At 77.2% G+C, this 10000-nt stretch overlaps 9 non-coding genes across 9 annotated transcripts; all 9 read left to right on the top strand.

The window, feature by feature from the left end:
* Positions 1-820: 820 nt before the first annotated feature.
* Positions 821-939, top strand: LOC136139654 (5S ribosomal RNA). Its single transcript, XR_010657169.1, has one exon. It is a non-coding gene; the product is annotated as a 5S ribosomal RNA (ribosomal RNA).
* Positions 940-1911: 972 nt separating this feature from the next.
* LOC136139642 (5S ribosomal RNA) lies at positions 1912-2030 on the top strand. Its single transcript, XR_010657158.1, has one exon. It is a non-coding gene; the product is annotated as a 5S ribosomal RNA (ribosomal RNA).
* Positions 2031-2954: 924 nt separating this feature from the next.
* LOC136139629 (5S ribosomal RNA) lies at positions 2955-3073 on the top strand. Its single transcript, XR_010657147.1, has one exon. It is a non-coding gene; the product is annotated as a 5S ribosomal RNA (ribosomal RNA).
* Positions 3074-3974: 901 nt separating this feature from the next.
* LOC136139617 (5S ribosomal RNA) lies at positions 3975-4093 on the top strand. Its single transcript, XR_010657136.1, has one exon. It is a non-coding gene; the product is annotated as a 5S ribosomal RNA (ribosomal RNA).
* Positions 4094-5017: 924 nt separating this feature from the next.
* Positions 5018-5136, top strand: LOC136139417 (5S ribosomal RNA). The gene has a single exon (XR_010656954.1). It is a non-coding gene; the product is annotated as a 5S ribosomal RNA (ribosomal RNA).
* A 901-nt stretch (positions 5137-6037) lies between these two features.
* On the top strand, positions 6038-6156 carry LOC136139541 (5S ribosomal RNA). Its single transcript, XR_010657066.1, has one exon. It is a non-coding gene; the product is annotated as a 5S ribosomal RNA (ribosomal RNA).
* Positions 6157-7057: 901 nt separating this feature from the next.
* Positions 7058-7176, top strand: LOC136139425 (5S ribosomal RNA). Its single transcript, XR_010656962.1, has one exon. It is a non-coding gene; the product is annotated as a 5S ribosomal RNA (ribosomal RNA).
* Positions 7177-8100: 924 nt separating this feature from the next.
* Positions 8101-8219, top strand: LOC136139311 (5S ribosomal RNA). The gene has a single exon (XR_010656851.1). It is a non-coding gene; the product is annotated as a 5S ribosomal RNA (ribosomal RNA).
* Positions 8220-9143: 924 nt separating this feature from the next.
* Positions 9144-9262, top strand: LOC136140044 (5S ribosomal RNA). The gene has a single exon (XR_010657541.1). It is a non-coding gene; the product is annotated as a 5S ribosomal RNA (ribosomal RNA).
* Positions 9263-10000: the final 738 nt, after the last annotated feature.

The raw sequence follows: 10000 nt of genomic DNA, 5'->3' as shown, positions 1-10000 counted from the left end.
CACCACGGCGCGCGTGCGCCGGAGGGGCCGCTCCCCGCCGGCCCGGCCGGCCGGGCGGCCAGAAGGCGGCCCCGGAAGGCAGCCGCACCCCGGACGCTCCCGGGGTGGCTGGCCCGGACCCAGAATCCGCCGCGGGCCCGGTTGCCGTCCTTTCGGCCAGCGAGCCCCTCGACCTGCACCTGGCCGCCCCCACTGGCGCCCAGCCCCGCTGCCGCCACCTGTGCGCCGGTGTGTCCCGCCACAGCTCCCTCCGGCAGAAGCCCCGCCTCCGCCGTGTCGCCGCGGCCGGGTGCGGGAGCGGGATCGAGGGCCGGGGCCGCTTCCCCGGGCCTGCCGGCCACCAGGGGCGGGCTCCTGAGCTCGGCGGGTGGTGTGCGGGCAAGGGTGGCCTTGCCGGGGCTGAGGGGCCGTGGCGACGCAATGGTGGCTCCCAGTGGCTTCGGGCCAGCTGCTGTCGGGCAGCAGGGCCGGCCCGGGCTGCGGCCGGGCTGCGCCTAGCGCCGCGTGGGCGGGCAGGGGCGATGCCCCAGGGACCGCGGGCCCCGGGCCCCGAAGCCCCCGGGGCCACGTCCCTGTGAGCGACGTGCGGGATCTTGGGCGGGGCGCCAAGCGCCGAAGGGTTTGCTGGGTCACGCCGGCCCTCGGCTGGGAGGTGGTGGCCAAACCCTCCGCCACCGCCCGATACCCGAGACGTCCGTTCCCCCTGCCTGGGCGGGCGGCGGGGTCCCGCCGGGGCGGGCTGACCGCCGGGCTGGCTGGCCCTAAGGCGCCAGCGCCAGCGCAACTGGGCCTCAAGAGGCAGCCCGCGGTCCCCGCCCCCGTCTACGGCCATACCACCCTGAACGCGCCCGATCTCGTCTGATCTCGGAAGCTAAGCAGGGTCGGGCCTGGTTAGTACTTGGATGGGAGACCGCCTGGGAATACCGGGTGCTGTAGGCTTTTTGCCTCCCGCTCCGCCTTCTCCTTTACTCGCCCGCGGGCGGTGGCCGCCGGCTCCGCCCCCGCCGGGCCCCGCTGCAGGCCCCACCTCCTCAGGCCCCTCCCACCACGGCGCGCGCGCGTGTGTGTGTGTGTGTGTGTGTGTGTGCGTGCGCGCGCGCGCGGGTGCGCCGGAGGGGCCGCTCCCCGCCGGCACGGCCGGCCGGGCGGCCAGAAGGCGGCCCCGGAAGGCAGCCGCACCCCGGACGCTCCCGGGGTGGCTGGCCCGGACCCAGAATCCGCCGCGGGCCCCGTTGCCGTCCTTTCGGCCAGCGAGCCCCTCGACCTGCACCTGGCCGCCCCCACTGGCGCCCAGCCCCGCTGCCGCCACCTGTGCGCCGGTGTGTCCCGCCACAGCTCCCTCCGGCAGAAGCCCCGCCTCCGCCGTGTCGCCGCGGCCGGGTGCGGGAGCGGGATCGAGGGCCGGGGCCGCTTCCCCGGGCCTGCCGGCCACCAGGGGCGGGCTCCTGAGCTCGGCGGGTGGTGTGCGGGCAAGGGTGGCCTTGCCGGGGCTGAGGGGCCGTGGCGACGCAATGGTGGCTCCCAGTGGCTTCGGGCCAGCTGCTGTCGGGCAGCAGGGCCGGCCCGGGCTGCGGCCGGGCTGCGCCTAGCGCCGCGTGGGCGGGCAGGGGCGATGCCCCAGGGACCGCGGGCCCCGGGCCCCGAAGCCCCCGGGGCCACGTCCCTGTGAGCGACGTGCGGGATCTTGGGCGGGGCGCCAAGCGCCGAAGGGTTTGCTGGGTCACGCCGGCCCTCGGCTGGGAGGTGGTGGCCAAACCCTCCGCCACCGCCCGATACCCGAGACGTCCGTTCCCCCTGCCTGGGCGGGCGGCGGGGTCCCGCCGGGGCGGGCTGACCGCCGGGCTGGCTGGCCCTAAGGCGCCAGCGCCAGCGCAACTGGGCCTCAAGAGGCAGCCCGCGGTCCCCGCCCCCGTCTACGGCCATACCACCCTGAACGCGCCCGATCTCGTCTGATCTCGGAAGCTAAGCAGGGTCGGGCCTGGTTAGTACTTGGATGGGAGACCGCCTGGGAATACCGGGTGCTGTAGGCTTTTTGCCTCCCGCTCCGCCTTCTCCTTTACTCGCCCGCGGGCGGTGGCCGCCGGCTCCGCCCCCGCCGGGCCCCGCTGCAGGCCCCACCTCCTCAGGCCCCTCCCACCACGGCGCGCGTGCGCCGGAGGGGCCGCTCCCCGCCGGCCCGGCCGGCCGGGCGGCCAGAAGGCGGCCCCGGAAGGCAGCCGCACCCCGGACGCTCCCGGGGTGGCTGGCCCGGACCCAGAATCCGCCGCGGGCCCGGTTGCCGTCCTTTCGGCCAGCGAGCCCCTCGACCTGCACCTGGCCGCCCCCACTGGCGCCCAGCCCCGCTGCCGCCACCTGTGCGCCGGTGTGTCCCGCCACAGCTCCCTCCGGCAGAAGCCCCGCCTCCGCCGTGTCGCCGCGGCCGGGTGCGGGAGCGGGATCGAGGGCCGGGGCCGCTTCCCCGGGCCTGCCGGCCACCAGGGGCGGGCTCCTGAGCTCGGCGGGTGGTGTGCGGGCAAGGGTGGCCTTGCCGGGGCTGAGGGGCCGTGGCGACGCAATGGTGGCTCCCAGTGGCTTCGGGCCAGCTGCTGTCGGGCAGCAGGGCCGGCCCGGGCTGCGGCCGGGCTGCGCCTAGCGCCGCGTGGGCGGGCAGGGGCGATGCCCCAGGGACCGCGGGCCCCGGGCCCCGAAGCCCCCGGGGCCACGTCCCTGTGAGCGACGTGCGGGATGTTGGGCGGGGCGCCAAGCGCCAAAGGGTTTGCTGGGTCACGCCGGCCCTCGGCTGGGAGGTGGTGGCCAAACCCTCCGCCACCGCCCGATACCCGAGACGTCCGTTCCCCCTGCCTGGGCGGGCGGCGGGGTCCCGCCGGGGCGGGCTGACCGCCGGGCTGGCTGGCCCTAAGGCGCCAGCGCCAGCGCAACTGGGCCTCAAGAGGCAGCCCGCGGTCCCCGCCCCCGTCTACGGCCATACCACCCTGAACGCGCCCGATCTCGTCTGATCTCGGAAGCTAAGCAGGGTCGGGCCTGGTTAGTACTTGGATGGGAGACCGCCTGGGAATACCGGGTGCTGTAGGCTTTTTGCCTCCCGCTCCGCCTTCTCCTTTACTCGCCCGCGGGCGGTGGCCGCCGGCTCCGCCCCCGCCGGGCCCCGCTGCAGGCCCCACCTCCTCAGGCCCCTCCCACCACGGCGCGCGTGCGCCGGAGGGGCCGCTCCCCGCCGGCCCGGCCGGCCGGGCGGCCAGAAGGCGGCCCCGGAAGGCAGCCGCACCGCGGACGCTCCCGGGGTGGCTGGCCCGGACCCAGAATCCGCCGCGGGCCCGGTTGCCGTCCTTTCGGCCAGCGAGCCCCTCGACCTGCACCTGGCCGCCCCCACTGGCGCCCAGCCCCGCTGCCGCCACCTGTGCGCCGGTGTGTCCCGCCACAGCTCCCTCCGGCAGAAGCCCCGCCTCCGCCGTGTCGCCGCGGCCGGGTGCGGGAGCGGGATCGAGGGCCGGGGCCGCTTCCCCGGGCCTGCCGGCCACCAGGGGCGGGCTCCTGAGCTCGGCGGGTGGTGTGCGGGCAAGGGTGGCCTTGCCGGGGCTGAGGGGCCGTGGCGACGCAATGGTGGCTCCCAGTGGCTTCGGGCCAGCTGCTGTCGGGCAGCAGGGCCGGCCCGGGCTGCGGCCGGGCTGCGCCTAGCGCCGCGTGGGCGGGCAGGGGCGATGCCCCAGGGACCGCGGGCCCCGGGCCCCGAAGCCCCCGGGGCCACGTCCCTGTGAGCGACGTGCGGGATCTTGGGCGGGGCGCCAAGCGCCGAAGGGTTTGCTGGGTCACGCCGGCCCTCGGCTGGGAGGTGGTGGCCAAACCCTCCGCCACCGCCCGATACCCGAGACGTCCGTTCCCCCTGCCTGGGCGGGCTGACCGCCGGGCTGGCTGGCCCTAAGGCGCCAGCGCCAGCGCAACTGGGCCTCAAGAGGCAGCCCGCGGTCCCTGCCCCCGTCTACGGCCATACCACCCTGAACGCGCCCGATCTCGTCTGATCTCGGAAGCTAAGCAGGGTCGGGCCTGGTTAGTACTTGGATGGGAGACCGCCTGGGAATACCGGGTGCTGTAGGCTTTTTGCCTCTCGCTCCGCCTTCTCCTTTACTCGCCCGCGGGCGGTGGCCGCCGGCTCCGCCCCCGCCGGGCCCCGCTGCAGGCCCCACCTCCTCAGGCCCCTCCCACCACGGCGCGCGTGCGCCGGAGGGGCCGCTCCCCGCCGGCCCGGCCGGCCGGGCGGCCAGAAGGCGGCCCCGGAAGGCAGCCGCACCCCGGACGCTCCCGGGGTGGCTGGCCCGGACCCAGAATCCGCCGCGGGCCCGGTTGCCGTCCTTTCGGCCAGCGAGCCCCTCGACCTGCACCTGGCCGCCCCCACTGGCGCCCAGCCCCGCTGCCGCCACCTGTGCGCCGGTGTGTCCCGCCACAGCTCCCTCCGGCAGAAGCCCCGCCTCCGCCGTGTCGCCGCGGCCGGGTGCGGGAGCGGGATCGAGGGCCGGGGCCGCTTCCCCGGGCCTGCCGGCCACCAGGGGCGGGCTCCTGAGCTCGGCGGGTGGTGTGCGGGCAAGGGTGGCCTTGCCGGGGCTGAGGGGCCATGGCGACGCAATGGTGGCTCCCAGTGGCTTCGGGCCAGCTACTGTCGGGCAGCAGGGCCGGCCCGGGCTGCGGCCGGGCTGCGCCTAGCGCCGCGTGGGCGGGCAGGGGCGATGCCCCAGGGACCGCGGGCCCCGGGCCCCGAAGCCCCCGGGCCCACGTCCCTGTGAGCGACGTGCGGGATCTTGGGCGGGGCGCCAAGCGCCGAAGGGTTTGCTGGGTCACGCCGGCCCTCGGCTGGGAGGTGGTGGCCAAACCCTCCGCCACCGCCCGATACCCGAGACGTCCGTTTCCCCTGCCTGGGCGGGCGGCGGGGTCCCGCCGGGGCGGGCTGACCGCCGGGCTGGCTGGCCCTAAGGCGCCAGCGCCAGCGCAACTGGGCCTCAAGAGGCAGCCCGCGGTCCCCGTCCCCGTCTACGGCCATACCACCCTGAACGCGCCCGATCTCGTCTGATCTCGGAAGCTAAGCAGGGTCGGGCCTGGTTAGTACTTGGATGGGAGACCCCCTGGGAATACCGGGTGCTGTAGGCTTTTTGCCTCCCGCTCCGCCTTCTCCTTTACTCGCCCGCGGGCGGTGGCCGCCGGCTCCGCCCACGCCGGGCCCCGCTGCAGGCCCCACCTCCTCAGGCCCCTCCCACCACGGCGCGCGTGCGCCGGAGGGGCCGCTCCCCGCCGGCCCGGCCGGCCGGGCGGCCAGAAGGCGGCCCCGGAAGGCAGCCGCACCCCGGACGCTCCCGGGGTGGCTGGCCCGGACCCAGAATCCGCCGCGGGCCCGGTTGCCGTCCTTTCGGCCAGCGAGCCCCTCGACCTGCACCTGGCCGCCCCCACTGGCGCCCAGCCCCGCTGCCGCCACCTGTGCGCCGGTGTGTCCCGCCACAGCTCCCTCCGGCAGAAGCCCCGCCTCCGCCGTGTCGCCGCGGCCGGGTGCGGGAGCGGGATCGAGGGCCGGGGCCGCTTCCCCGGGCCTGCCGGCCACCAGGGGCGGGCTCCTGAGCTCGGCGGGTGGTGTGCGGGCAAGGGTGGCCTTGCCGGGGCTGAGGGGCCGTGGCGACGCAATGGTGGCTCCCAGTGGCTTCGGGCCAGCTGCTGTCGGGCAGCAGGGCCGGCCCGGGCTGCGGCCGGGCTGCGCCTAGCGCCGCGTGGGCGGGCAGGGGCGATGCCCCAGGGACCGCGGGCCCCGGGCCCCGAAGCCCCCGGGGCCACGTCCCTGTGAGCGACGTGCGGGATCTTGGGCGGGGCGCCAAGCGCCGAAGGGTTTGCTGGGTCACGCCGGCCCTCGGCTGGGAGGTGGTGGCCAAACCCTCCGCCACCGCCCGATACCCGAGACGTCCGTTCCCCCTGCCTGGGCGGGCTGACCGCCGGGCTGGCTGGCCCTAAGGCGCCAGCGCCAGCGCAACTGGGCCTCAAGAGGCAGCCCGCGGTCCCCGCCCCCGTCTACGGCCATACCACCCTGAACGCGCCCGATCTCGTCTGATCTCGGAAGCTAAGCAGGGTCGGGCCTGGTTAGTACTTGGATGGGAGACCGCCTGGGAATACCGGGTGCTGTAGGCTTTTTGCCTCCCGCTCCGCCTTCTCCTTTACTCGCCCGTGGGCGGTGGCCGCCGGCTCCGCCCCCGCCGGGCCCCGCTGCAGGCCCCACCTCCTCAGGCCCCTCCCACCACGGCGCGCGTGCGCCGGAGGGGCCGCTCCCCGCCGGCCCGGCCGGCCGGGCGGCCAGAAGGCGGCCCCGGAAGGCAGCCGCACCCCGGACGCTCCCGGGGTGGCTGGCCCGGACCCAGAATCCGCCGCGGGCCCGGTTGCCGTCCTTTCGGCCAGCGAGCCCCTCGACCTGCACCTGGCCGCCCCCACTGGCGCCCAGCCCCGCTGCCGCCACCTGTGCGCCGGTGTGTCCCGCCACAGCTCCCTCCGGCAGAAGCCCCGCCTCCGCCGTGTCGCCGCGGCCGGGTGCGGGAGCGGGATCGAGGGCCGGGGCCGCTTCCCCGGGCCTGCCGGCCACCAGGGGCGGGCTCCTGAGCTCGGCGGGTGGTGTGCGGGCAAGGGTGGCCTTGCCGGGGCTGAGGGGCCGTGGCGACGCAATGGTGGCTCCCAGTGGCTTCGGGCCAGCTGCTGTCGGGCAGCAGGGCCGGGCCGGGCTGCGGCCGGGCTGCGCCTAGCGCCGCGTGGGCGGGCAGGGGCGATGCCCCAGGGACCGCGGGCCCCGGGCCCCGAAGCCCCCGGGGCCACGTCCCTGTGAGCGACGTGCGGGATCTTGGGCGGGGCGCCAAGCGCCGAAGGGTTTGCTGGGTCACGCCGGCCCTCGGCTGGGAGGTGGTGGCCAAACCCTCCGCCACCGCCCGATACCCGAGACGTCCGTTCCCCCTGCCTGGGCGGGCTGACCGCCGGGCTGGCTGGCCCTAAGGCGCCAGCGCCAGCGCAACTGGGCCTCAAGAGGCAGCCCGCGGTCCCCGCCCCCGTCTACGGCCATACCACCCTGAACGCGCCCGATCTCGTCTGATCTCGGAAGCTAAGCAGGGTCGGGCCTGGTTAGTACTTGGATGGGAGACCGCCTGGGAATACCGGGTGCTGTAGGCTTTTTGCCTCCCGCTCCGCCTTCTCCTTTACTCGCCCGCGGGCGGTGGCCGCCGGCTCCGCCCCCGCCGGGTCCCGCTGCAGGCCCCACCTCCTCAGGCCCCTCCCACCACGGCGCGCGTGCGCCGGAGGGGCCGCTCCCCGCCGGCCCGGCCGGCCGGGCGGCCAGAAGGCGGCCCCGGAAGGCAGCCGCACCCCGGACGCTCCCGGGGTGGCTGGCCCGGACCCAGAATCCGCCGCGGGCCCGGTTGCCGTCCTTTCGGCCAGCGAGCCCCTCGACCTGCACCTGGCCGCCCCCACTGGCGCCCAGCCCCGCTGCCGCCACCTGTGCGCCGGTGTGTCCCGCCACAGCTCCCTCCGGCAGAAGCCCCGCCTCCGCCGTGTCGCCGCGGCCGGGTGCGGGAGCGGGATCGAGGGCCGGGGCCGCTTCCCCGGGCCTGCCGGCCACCAGGGGCGGGCTCCTGAGCTCGGCGGGTGGTGTGCGGGCAAGGGTGGCCTTGCCGGGGCTGAGGGGCCGTGGCGACGCAATGGTGGCTCCCAGTGGCTTCGGGCCAGCTGCTGTCGGGCAGCAGGGCCGGCCCGGGCTGCGGCCGGGCTGCGCCTAGCGCCGCGTGGGCGGGCAGGGGCGATGCCCCAGGGACCGCGGGCCCCGGGCCCCGAAGCCCCCGGGGCCACGTCCCTGTGAGCGACGTGCGGGATCTTGGGCGGGGCGCCAAGCGCCGAAGGGTTTGCTGGGTCACGCCGGCCCTCGGCTGGGAGGTGGTGGCCAAACCCTCCGCCACCGCCCGATACCCGAGACGTCCGTTCCCCCTGCCTGGGCGGGCGGCGGGGTCCCGCCGGGGCGGGCTGACCGCCGGGCTGGCTGGCCCTAAGGCGCCAGCGCCAGCGCAACTGGGCCTCAAGAGGCAGCCCGCGGTCCCCGCCCCCGTCTACGGCCATACCACCCTGAACGCGCCCGATCTCGTCTGATCTCGGAAGCTAAGCAGGGTCGGGCCTGGTTAGTACTTGGATGGGAGACCGCCTGGGAATACCGGGTGCTGTAGGCTTTTTGCCTCCCGCTCCGCCTTCTCCTTTACTCGCCTGCGGGCGGTGGCCGCCGGCTCCGCCCCCGCCGGGCCCCGCTGCAGGCCCCACCTCCTCAGGCCCCTCCCACCACGGCGCGCGTGCGCCGGAGGGGCCGCTCCCCGCCGGCCCGGCCGGCCGGGCGGCCAGAAGGCGGCCCCGGAAGGCAGCCGCACCCCGGACGCTCCCGGGGTGGCTGGCCCGGACCCAGAATCCGCCGCGGGCCCGGTTGCCGTCCTTTCGGCCAGCGAGCCCCTCGACCTGCACCTGGCCGCCCCCACTGGCGCCCAGCCCCGCTGCCGCCACCTGTGCGCCGGTGTGTCCCGCCACAGCTCCCTCCGGCAGAAGCCCCGCCTCCGCCGTGTCGCCGCGGCCGGGTGCGGGAGCGGGATCGAGGGCCGGGGCCGCTTCCCCGGGCCTGCCGGCCACCAGGGGCGGGCTCCTGAGCTCGGCGGGTGGTGTGCGGGCAAGGGTGGCCTTGCCGGGGCTGAGGGGCCGTGGCGACGCAATGGTGGCTCCCAGTGGCTTCGGGCCAGCTGCTGTCGGGCAGCAGGGCCGGCCCGGGCTGCGGCCGGGCTGCGCCTAGCGCCGCGTGGGCGGGCAGGGGCGATGCCCCAGGGACCGCGGGCCCCGGGCCCCGAAGCCCCCGGGGCCACGTCCCTGTGAGCGACGTGCGGGATCTTGGGCGGGGCGCCAAGCGCCGAAGGGTTTGCTGGGTCACGCCGGCCCTCGGCTGGGAGGTGGTGGCCAAACCCTCCGCCACCGCCCGATACCCGAGACGTCCGTTCCCCCTGCCTGGGCGGGCGGCGGGGTCCCGCCGGGGCGGGCTGACCGCCGGGCTGGCTGGCCCTAAGGCGCCAGCGCCAGCGCAACTGGGCCTCAAGAGGCAGCCCGCGGTCCCCGCCCCCGTCTACGGCCATACCACCCTGAACGCGCCCGATCTCGTCTGATCTCGGAAGCTAAGCAGGGTCGGGCCTGGTTAGTACTTGGATGGGAGACCGCCTGGGAATACCGGGTGCTGTAGGCTTTTTGCCTCCCGCTCCGCCTTCTCCTTTACTCGCCCGCGGGCGGTGGCCGCCGGCTCCGCCCCCGCCGGGCCCCGCTGCAGGCCCCACCTCCTCAGGCCCCTCCCACCACGGCGCGCGTGCGCCGGAGGGGCCGCTCCCCGCCGGCCCGGCCGGCCGGGCGGCCAGAAGGCGGCCCCGGAAGGCAGCCGCACCCCGGACGCTCCCGGGGTGGCTGGCCCGGACCCAGAATCCGCCGCGGGCCCGGTTGCCGTCCTTTCGGCCAGCGAGCCCCTCGACCTGCACCTGGCCGCCCCCACTGGCGCCCAGCCCCGCTGCCGCCACCTGTGCGCCGGTGTGTCCCGCCACAGCTCCCTCCGGCAGAAGCCCCGCCTCCGCCGTGTCGCCGCGGCCGGGTGCGGGAGCGGGATCGAGGGCCGGGGCCGCTTCCCCGGGCCTGCCGGCCACCAGGGGCGGGCTCCTGAGCTCGGCGGGTGGTGTGCGGGCAAGGGTGGCCTTGCCGGGGCTGAGGGGCCGTGGCGACGCAATGGTGGCTCCCAGTGGCTTCGGGCCAGCTGCTGTCGGGCAGCAGGGCCGGCCCGGGCTGCGGCCGGGCTGCGCCTAGCGCCGCGTGGGCGGGCAGGGGCGATGCCCCAGGGACCGCGGGCCCCGGGCCCCGAAGCCCCCGGGGCCACGTCCCTGTGAGCGACGTGCGGGATCTTGGGCGGGGCGCCAAGCGCCGAAGGGTTTGCTGGGTCACG

This window comes from Phocoena phocoena, chromosome 19 (genome assembly GCF_963924675.1).
Source record: "Phocoena phocoena chromosome 19, mPhoPho1.1, whole genome shotgun sequence".
Taxonomy (NCBI): Eukaryota; Metazoa; Chordata; class Mammalia; order Artiodactyla; family Phocoenidae; genus Phocoena; species Phocoena phocoena.
This window is presented reverse-complemented; position numbering and strand designations above follow the sequence as displayed.